Source organism: Pecten maximus, unplaced genomic scaffold (genome assembly GCF_902652985.1).
Source record: "Pecten maximus unplaced genomic scaffold, xPecMax1.1, whole genome shotgun sequence".
Lineage (NCBI taxonomy): Eukaryota > Metazoa > Mollusca > Bivalvia > Pectinida > Pectinidae > Pecten > Pecten maximus.
In genome coordinates, this window is record NW_022980322.1 from 1270 (window position 1) to 12243 (window position 10974).

Sequence of the window (10974 nt, forward strand, 5' to 3'; positions counted from 1 at the left end):
ACTATTTTTCTTTTTAGGTTCCTTCTCTGTCTTCTCAAGCGTCTCCTTTCTTTCTTTCATCCTCTCGTAACGCTCCTTCGGAATGATAACGTATTCGGTTGCCATTTATAACACTTTCCAATTTTCGGTAGCAGAGGTTTCAAGGCCTTGCCTATAACGGCACCGGCACGTTGTAAAATCCTTTTTTTATCGGACAAGGAAGAATTCCTCTCCGCGAGACGCAATAGTATCCTTTTATGTCTCCTCAGACGTCGAAGGTACTGGGGAGAGAGGGCGGCAGTTTCGGGTTATAAACAATGTTTCTGATGATTTCGCAAAATGCACGAGTCTGAGATACAGTGAGCGATTCTAGCATTCGCTTCCGCTGAGCGGGCGTGTGTCCTAGCAAGCAGCGTCACGAAGTTCCAATTCGATTTAAGATTTTTGCTCATACTAGCCGGTCAGGTGGCTGCTGATTTCGCGGCACATACACTGTCGGCACTTCACCCGGAAACACTTCGGTGCGCAAGTTGGTGGGCGTCCTAGGCGACAGTCCACGACTAGGTATCCCATACGCTTTATCCTCCACTGCCTTTTTATAACTGTCGGTGAAGTACGACGCGTTTTTAGGGAAGAGCTGCCGGGCGAGTGCGGACAATTGAAAGGCGTCACGCTGATTATTAAAGAGCACCATATAATGAGCATTTAGATTTATGCTCTCGCGTACTTGCCAGGCGGGAACACGTTTGAGACAGGTAAACCACGGTGATGTTGCTATGGTGAACACCGACCGTGAATAATTCCAAACAATCTCTATCTTCTACGATTCTAAATATTAGGTCGTCCAAACTAGAAGTAAAGACCTACCGCCAGCGCTCCACGACTCGATCTGCTGTTTGTGCGGCTAGACTATGAAAGAAGATTACATCGGGTCGGTCCGCTTCTAATCGCTCTAGAGCCGGCTGCCATTGGGAATAGGCATATATCACCCTTTCCGGGGGAGGAGACAATACGCCACGCTCTATGTTATCTATTAATCGACGCGTGAATGTGGTCTTACCACTCTGCGTCGGCCCGCTAAACGTAGATAGAACAAGGGGTGAGAAACGGAAGTGGACAGGCACTCATTATGGACGTTCAATGGAAAGGGCGTAACAAGGTGGGTCTGTGTTATAGACGAAGGGCTCAGTGTCAGCATATCGCGACGTAAAACGCGATGCTGGATCAAACTCAGGAAGGGCAAACGCGACTTATCCCTGTCTCCAGAGGACACTCTCGCAGCTTGTGCGACTTAAAGGAAGTCATTCTGGTGTCGTTGCGCCTTCGTCGAACATGGCCGACGTCGATAGATACCTCGCTGACAAATATTTTGACTGGTCGAATCCCAGGGGCATTCCGAAGTCCCGAGCAGTTGTATCGCCTAGTTAGGAGGGAGGGGAAACATCGCATAGGTCTCCGGAGGATAAGACATTGGTTACAGAGACAGGAAACCCTACAGCCTAAACCGACCTGTACGTCGGCGCTTCCGTCGCCAGCAAATACTTACCGCCGGGCTAAACAAGGAGTGGGATTGCGACTTGATGGATGTGTCGAACCTCAAGTTGCCGACAACAGGGACGTGATGGTTCCTACTGATATGCATCGACGACTTTAGTCAATATCTGATGGTCGCCCCGCTAAAGAACAAAACGGCCGATCCGTGATAGCGGGATTCGATAAGGTGCTCGGGGAACGGACGATGGTCAAGGTCAGAACAGACCGAGGAGCGGAATTCTGCTCCCGGAAGTTGGAGGCGTACTTCCGCCGTAAGGGGATAGAACACTTCGTCACGGACAATGAGGTTAAAGCAGCGGTAGCGGAAAGGGTGATAAAGACGATAAGAACGGTCTCTTCCGCTACATGAACCATAAGCAGACCCACCAATACCTGGACGTTCTCCCCGAGATCGTCAAGAGCTACAACCAGACTCCGCATTCCGCGTTGCACGGGATGGCGCCTGCAGACGTCACAGAGGAGAACGAAGCCGAGGTCATGCTGAAAACTCTACTATCCCCAGACAAAGAAGAGGAAGACAACACGTGTTAAAAAAGAAGTAAAAAAACCAAAACTCCGATCGGTATTTAAGTTCAAGGTTGGCGACGCAGTGAGGGATTTCACACCTGAGGCAAGCTTTCACGAGAACATTCCACGAGACCTTTACTGGGGAGATATTTACGATAGCTGCTCGGTTTTACAAACAAAACATTCCAATCTATAACTAAAGGATTACAATGGACGGGAGATTAGCGGGACGGTGTACGAGAGCGAGCTACAGAGAGTTATTGACCCGGAAAGTTTACAATACCGCATAGAACGCGTCCTGAAGAAGAGGTTACGTAACAGGAAGAAACAGTTACTCGTTAAGTGGATGGGTTGGCCGAGCGATTATAATAGCTTGATAGATGCCGATGCGGTGAGCGAGACATATGATATGATATATGGATTTTTACGTCGTCGCGTCAAGCGACGATAGCTTGTCCCGTCATCCGTCAAAACATGCCTCATTGCTTCACCGCCGAGCTTAAAACTCCCGTGCGATTTGATGAATACACATGGTGTGCCGGTCTGTGCGAGATCGACATAGGAGATCAGATTGACACGCCCCTTTACGTGTATAGCGATCTGATCGGATCGGTATTCGTGGCGGGAGACCAGAAGCCATTGCTAAGACGCATTCGGGCGGAACAGACAGAACAGGTCGTGTTTTCCTCGCCGTATTACATACCGGTGGTAATAAAGGACACTCGCTCGGTTGACTTCACAATTAGGACGAGCGATGGAAACACTCGCGACATTCCTAAAACAACCCGTCACTGTGACTCTGCATTTCAAGCTAGATACTACCTGAGATGACCGTATATTTGCCGGACGTGGAGAAGTGGACTCGATTCTTTGTGAAATCCGCTTCCGATTCTAGCTTTGCAGCGACGCAGTGGCGGCGTCGGACGTCCTGCACGTGCTTCCATAGTGCCCTTGAAACGACGAGACGAAATACGTATAGTTTCCCCCGTCCAACAGACGGTCGAACAAGCCAAATCGGAGCTCAGACAAGAGGCCCCTCAGGGGAAAACGGAAATCAGCGACGCGTGTTCCGCGCCAGAAGAGAAGAAAGACTAATTTTTCGTGATGCAGGACGAAGGACTTCCGTCGGAGCTGATGCTTTTCTCCCTTCCACCGACGCAGGCGCGGTGGTGGAGAAGCTATACTACGTGGACTGCAGAACCATCTCCCAGATCAGCGGTAGCGGTCCTGTCGAGTTTCACATTTCCGGACAGAGCAGCGATTATATAGCACTCGACAGGAGCGTATTGTATGTGAAGGCACGCATCGTCAAACAGGACGGCACGCCCCTCTCCGCCAAGGAACAGACTGGTTACGTCAACCTGCCGCTCCAGACTCTTTGGGGTCAGGTCGAGGTTTCATTGCAAGGGAAGCTACTGTCGCTGAATTCGGGTAATTACGCATATAAGGCGTATATACAAACACTCTTGAACTACGGGATAAGTTCCTAAAAGAGGCCAGCTCACCTCTCAATCTTACTACCAGGACACGCCCGGGAGTATGGACGAGACAGATCCGGACGGTGCTAATAGCGGACTATTCGAGCGGAACGAGTTCAGTAAGAACAGCGCTACGGTCGACATGTTGGGCAGACTGTGCGAGGACGTCTGTCATCTCAATCGATACATATTGAACGGAGTCGATCTCGACATTAAACTCTATAGAAATAGGACTCCGTCGTATTGATGTCGGGGGTCCAGAACCCGGGATTACAGGATCGAGCTACAGGATGTCATGTTCCGTCTATGTCGTGTTCAGGTCAACGCAGGCGTGCTCGTCAGGCACAACAAAGCCCTAGAGGTGTCTCCGGCCAAATACCCTTTTACAAGCTCTAATGTCAAGGTCGCCACGATACCCGCAAATTAGTCGACATTTATCTGGGACAATATATTGTCTAAGTAGATCAAGGCAAACTACCCTCAAAGGTCATTATGGGATTGGTGGCGGGCGATGCCTATACAGGTTCATACACTAGGAATCCATTCAACTTTCAGTCCTACGGTGCATCGAGCGTTGGGTTTTTTGTAAACAACGTCAGTGTACCGTATCGACCCACAAATTGGAGTTCGCCAACAAGCCCAGTGCTACGTCACGGCCTTCTTGTCGCCGACAAGGCCGACCTCGATACGGGACAATGCCCTCGACCGTGACGACTGGTCGCGTGGCTTTTGCTTTGTACGGCTTTCAGTTGACTCCGACCTTTGGCGAGGACGAGCACACTGTCTCCGAGTCAAAAACGCGGACGTTAGACTGGAGATAGCCTTTTCCAATACGCTAACGGAGACTGTCTCCTGCATATGTACTCTGAATTCGACGACGTCTTTGAAATAGACCAGACTCGTAACGTCATAGTAATTTCCAAGTGAACGATTCGCATCAACACGAAATATTCGCAATTCAGGGACGTTCGTGGTTAGATTTAGATACGTGTATAGATATATTTTATAAAACACACGAAAGTCTGTTGCACTGCGAATATTTTTGTGTTGGTTTTCTTATATGGGCAAAACAAACAAAGAGTTTTTAGTTCATGCTCGTTTAATATTGTATATGATTTCCCGAATAAAGATTGTACAGCTTTGAAATGATTTTTATTTTTTTAACATACAAATGTAACAACAAACGAGGTCTATTGTCTAATAACAAATCCCATTCTTCCACAGGGCTTGTCATTGTCGCCTTTATTTCTTCGTCTGAGGTCTCCTTTAGACTTAGTAGTTCTCCCCAGATTTTAACTTCCACTTTTGTGTCCGTTAGCATCAGTGCTTTACGCAAAATGGTCACCTTATTGTCCATTTCCTTTAACCTCCCACACCGAAATAAAGTACCAAAAAAGTATGGGAAAAAAGTACTAAAAAAGCATAGAAAAAGTATGTTTTTTTTTGACTCAATTTGGAACCGATATTCCAACACGGTTCCAAATTGAGTCAAAAAAAGTACTAAAGTACAAAAAAGTCTAACAAAAGTATACCTTTAGTACATTTTATTGTTTTCATTAAGTACAGAAAAAGCACAAATATAGTACAGAAAAAGTACATTAAAAGTACAATAATAGTATAAAGTGCACAGGGCCAAATTGATGGTGTACTTTTTTTGTGCTTTATACTTTTTTAGTACTTTTACAGGTAAGTCCATAAAGTACAAAAAAAGTACAAAAGTACAAAAAAGTATGAAAATGGTACAGAAAAAGCAGGAAATTAGTACTGAAAAAGTAGGAAAAAAGTACCAATAAGGTAGGAAATTAGTACTGAAAAAGTAGTGGAAAAGTAGGAAAAAGTACTAGAAAAGTAGGAAAATAGTACTAAAAAGCAGGAAATTTGTACTGAAAAAGTATCAAAAAAGTAGGAAAATGGTATTGAAAGAAGGAAATTAGGATCTGAAAAAGTAGGAAAAAAGTACCAATAAGGTAGGAAATTAGTACTGAAAAAGTAGTGGAAAAGTAGAAAAAGTACTAGAAAAGTAGGAAAATAGTACTAAAAAAGTAGGAAATTTGTTACTGAAAAAGTATAAAAAAAGTACTGAAAAAGTAGGAAAAAATTACCAAAAAAAGGGACTTAATTTAATGGTTGTAGGAAATTAGTTCTGAAAATATAGGAGATAAGCTTAAATGAGAATACTGCATGCTTAAACAATACATACATCAGTCCCCATTCCTAAGAGAAATGCACAATTGTATCAAGTGAAACAAACATTGAAATACAAGATTAGTATCCAATCACAATTCCACTGAGTATAATTTCATGCCATAGCAAAGTCTTGATCTAATAAGCTCGAAATTTGTTTAAGGGTGAGGTTAAGGATTTACAGATGGACATCTATGTATAAGGGCAATAACTTTTGATAAATTATTCTAATATTTTTTTCAAGCAGGAAAACACAATTTTATATCATGTGTATGTAGGAGATCCAGACAAAAAATATACTACAAGTGTATTCTAAATAAAAAGGGCAATAACATTTGTAAAATTGTTGAATCATAATTCCTCTTGAGGAAACACAACAAAAAATGTAAATAAAAACAATGCATAAATGCATACTGAATACAATGAAGTATGGTATATGCATAATGTTGCTTGCTTAAACTGGTCAATTCCAAGTAAGTGTGAATTCGAAAATAAAATGTCTGATTCTCTTCATTCCTTTTTTGCTTTATGCGAATCATTGCCCTCAATTCGGACCACAATACAATATCTTCAAGCTTTCCGTCACTTCAGAATGTACTGCATAGTCTGTTGGAGGAAAGAGAAAATTTTAAAATATTTTTTATATCAAAACTTAGAATAATTGTGAAGATTTGTTCAATATAAAAATGTAGATAATTTTCCTTATATATGCACCTGATCACTTTACTGTCATTTATTACATGCATGTCTGCTTGGAAGCCTTTTTATCAAGAAAAGCTAGCCACAGGCTACAACATAAAACTTTTAATTATAAGGATGAGTACTGTAATAAAAATCAAGCTACTCCAGAATTCTCTGACAGTTTGTTTCATTTTAAATTATGCAACTAACTATCTAAATACTCCAAAACACAGATTTTTTTTTTATTCACAATCATTTCTTGAGATTATTTTTTTTGTGAATTGATCATGATCATGACATACAACAAATTTTCAATGGATTTTATTGACTTCGTTTTTGAATGTATTTTCTTCAAATTCCATATACTATAGTAGACAATTATTAGCTCATTTACCGATATTTTACATATATTCCCTAAAATAGATATACACATGTTGCCCGAAATGTGACGTTACTTTCGTTCTTATATTCTAACTTAAAAATGTCATTGCTATTTTTTTTGAAATTTTATGCAATATCTCTTGAAATCAACTACAAAAAATTCTGTAAATATTATCAGATGAATAAGCAAATAATTCTTTACATGTAAGTGAAATTTCAATAAATTCCATTGAAAAACGAAGTCATAAAAATTACTTGGAAATTTGTCAAAATGCATGAAATATGTAGTAAAGATATTACGAATTTACCGTTACGTGACAGAAATAAAATGCAATATAACTACGTCCAGAGACCTATATAGTATATAGGTCTCTGCTACGTCGAAGTTCGTCAATAAAGAAATAAAATTCTTCTTGTTCTAAATATTTGGGTGCTATCAATCAGGATGCTTATAAAATCCCAGGCGTATGGTAGCATAAATCTGTAAATTGAATACTTACGATTGAAACACACGTGGATCTAGCAGTTCTTTGTTAATTAAACTCGGGTCGTGTAAACTGTAATCGGTGATGAATTCATTATGAAAACCCTGAAACACGAAGTAATCAAGTATTAATATTAACATGTGTAGGCCCCTATTCACCTATATGATGTGAAACGATGTAGGAACGTGCAGAAGACGAAATAGATTTAAATAATAAAATTGTAAACTTACCTGGTCGCGATATCTGTGATATTTTCGGGTGAAAATGAGCATTTGTCGCCAAAAACAACAAGAAAGCTGATAGCTGATATTCTTTGGCCACTTACTGACAGATAGTCGATCTTCTTCAGTTAGGCAAGAAAATGAATTTCGTTTTTAGGCTATTCTATATCAAAATCGTGTTTGTTTATGTTTCTTCCGTAGATAAACATCCGGTGAAATTCAAACATGGCTATCAGACTTCCCGCTAAAATCTCGCTGTTTGTTGCATCATGGGATAAAAAAAAAGTTTTGTCGGAGATCTACTGTATCGATTTCATTCTTTTATTACTTGTTTTTTATATTCTACTTCCTTAACCTCTATTGTTCCATACTTTTGGTATTACTACTTCAGCATTTAAAGCTTGCACATTGCAAAAAATGATCGCAAGAAGCGAACTCGTCAAATCTCGGTAGATTCCGTAAACCGAAGTAAACAAACGAGATCACGGCCCCGAGGTCATAGGTGAACCGACCGATGGTAATCTGACACAGGTATAAGCCTCGTCAGTACCTGTTATGTAATCCGGATGTTTTGTTTAAATGAGGGTAGGCACCTGTGATCTGATCGTAGTGAAAGGCAGTCAAGCTTGACAATATAAATTGTTATAATTAACGCCGCGGGCATAAGACTTAGTCTAAGAGGGGCAATATGTGTACAGGTGAGACGGGAGGTACACAGGTAACTCCAATAACCAATAAAGCTAGGTACGATTTGCCATTACAGTCGACTGTCGCTTATATTAATTAACACCACGGGTGAAATTAACTTTCGGTACGACGTTAAGCATAGATCCTGATCGCTTTGTTAGCTTAACACACAGGTTTCAAGATTTAGTTTAAAACAGTTGAAATATTTTTGATCGATCTTGGTGTTGCAGTTATTCAAGCCGTCTACTATATCAATTAAAATATTTATGATAGATCTTGGTATTTATCTTGATTTTTGTATACAATAGAGTATTTTATTTGTACACACAACACTCCTACGAGATCATTCTACAACAGATTAGAGTACAGCTACATTGTGTCGTTGTCCGAATTATCGTACGATCTTGCTAAATAAATATCAGACAAATTAAAGTTTTCTTTTTGTGTTCACTTTCACCATTTCAATGAATGCGATGTAATTCTGATTTAAATACCGGAATATTGTTTCTTGATCATGCCTGTTTGTTGTCAGTCAAGCCATATCGAGATCGAGATCATCACAGCGCTTAACTTCAATATACGTTTTACAAAGAAGCGTCCGAGTGACTATATCAGTATTACACATGTTTATATGAGTATATCGGTGAATATTTTGACAGAACACGACGTGATTTCGGGTGCAATTATCAGATGTAATCTTAAAACCACGTATATCCAGCAAGTATATGATATGCAGACAAAGAGCAGGTGATCTTAATTTCATTTGAATGAATTAAAAGCGTATTACAGGCACGGGCACATGTGTGTTCGTAGAGTGATCCCCGATCTGGTAGAGGTTAACGTTTGGATAAACGAAATGTTTTAAACTCCGTTAAAGAGTTTATAATTAAAGCCAAAATACTGTAACTTCAAAGAACGATCTGGAACAAAATTTTTATAGAGCTAAGTTTTGACGTTCGTCACATGAACGTATAGTAACATTCATCAATGTGAAGTTTCATTCATCAATGTGAAGTTTATTACTTCTGAGATGCATATGGAAATACAAACGAAAAGTGACAAAGAAATCACCGTTAAAATGTGTGAACCTTACTAACAAAGTACATTGAAGTGAAATACTTATGATAATAATTGTTGAATTTTAATTATTTTTAGATAAATTTCTGTGGTACTGATCAAAGTATGAAAAGTTTTTTTTAGAACATAAAAAAGTCACACAAAAAAACAACAAAAAACGAGATCAAAAACATTTACTATTACCAAATGATAATTTTCTGTATCTTATTTGATAGATATTTGTTGTGGTTAATCCTGGGTATTATTTTTTTAGTCTTAGATTTGTAGTCGACTGAAAAAGTCAGATTTAATTTTGAAAATATTAATATGCTATAACCCCTCACAATGTCTGAAAATATTCTAAGTCCATAATAAGTACAAAAAAAGCACAATGGCATTAGCTGAAAAATTCTAAGTCCCAAAAAAGTAGGAAAAAAGTACATCCATATTTTCACAATCTTTCAAAAAAATTCTAAGTCAGATTTTAGCACAAAAAAAGTACTCTGAAGAATTTCAGAGTCCAAATAAAGTACAGAAAAAGTACCCTGAAAAATTTCTAAGTCCAGAATAAGTACAAAAAAAGTACTCTGAAAAATTTCAGAGTCCAAATAAAGTACAGAAAAAGTACCCTGAAAAGTTTTTAAGTCCAGAAAAGTACAAAAAAGTACTCTGAGAAATTTCAGAGTCCAAATTTAGTACAGAAAAAGTACTCTGAAAAATTTCTAAGTCCAGAAAAGTACAAAAAAGTATACTTTTTTGGTACTTTTTCAAAAAAGTAGGAAAAAGTGTATACTTAAAGTAGCATAAAAGTATACTTTAGTGTGCTTTATTTCGGTATGGGCTATCCCGGCATTCGTCATAATAGTGTGATATCTTTTCGTCCATTTCCGATAAACATCCGCCGGACATGTGCTTCACCTGCGAGGGATGATCCACTTTACATCCGGCGCAATTCTCTTTTGATGCCTCCTCTATCAAGTCCAGCATCCTGTCAGCTAACAATTCGAGGAGCAACTGCTTCCTTTTCTCCGCCTCATTATCCGGTCTTATTGCAGAGTTTATTTCGTCCATTTTCTCTATCAGATTACGCCATTGCCTAGGTCTCAGTGTGATCCCGTACCTAGTCGGCTTGTCCGGTAGATTTTGTTTGTTTGTGTTTTACGGCCCATCGACAACTAGGGTCATTTAGGGCCAAACAATATACTAACAAGTTTTATTTTTAAAGTTAAAATCAGATAAAATTTGTCATTTTTAAAACCATCCGTATTGTATATTTAGATCATAATGATAAAAAAGTTGGTTAAAAATGGTAAAATATATACATGTACGAATAGATTATATGAAGTAATATGTACGAATAGATTATGTGAACTTTGTTATAAATAGAACGTCAAAGACAGCAACATAAAAGACATCAAAGTCTATAAAATAGATCGATTTCTTTCAAGTAGCTAAATATTGTTTTCGAGTCCACGGAACTGAAAAGGGTATCTATCACGAATGTGCTTGAAATCGGAACATTCTATTAAAAAATGCTCCAATGTGAATTGAGCATCACATGCATAACACATCGGTGGATCCTCTCGTTTCAAAAGGAACGAATGAGTAGGATATGTGTGCCCGGTACGGAGCCGAGAGAGGACTATTTCCTCTCTACGATCCTTCCGACTTGGTTTTGATGTTTTAAGTTTTGGTTGTACTTTAAAAAGTTTGTTGCTCGTCTCGAAAGACCAGCGTTGCTGCCATTTACTGTGAATGGCA

At 39.5% G+C, this 10974-nt stretch overlaps 1 long non-coding RNA gene across 1 annotated transcript; it reads right to left on the minus strand.

Moving 5' to 3' along the window:
• Nucleotides 1-6226: 6226 nt before the first annotated feature.
• On the minus strand, nt 6227-7321 carry LOC117319478. The gene is made up of 2 exons (XR_004530744.1): nt 7265-7321; nt 6227-6308 (listed from the first exon to the last, which is right to left on the minus strand). It is a non-coding gene; the product is annotated as an uncharacterized LOC117319478 (long non-coding RNA).
• Nucleotides 7322-10974: the final 3653 nt, after the last annotated feature.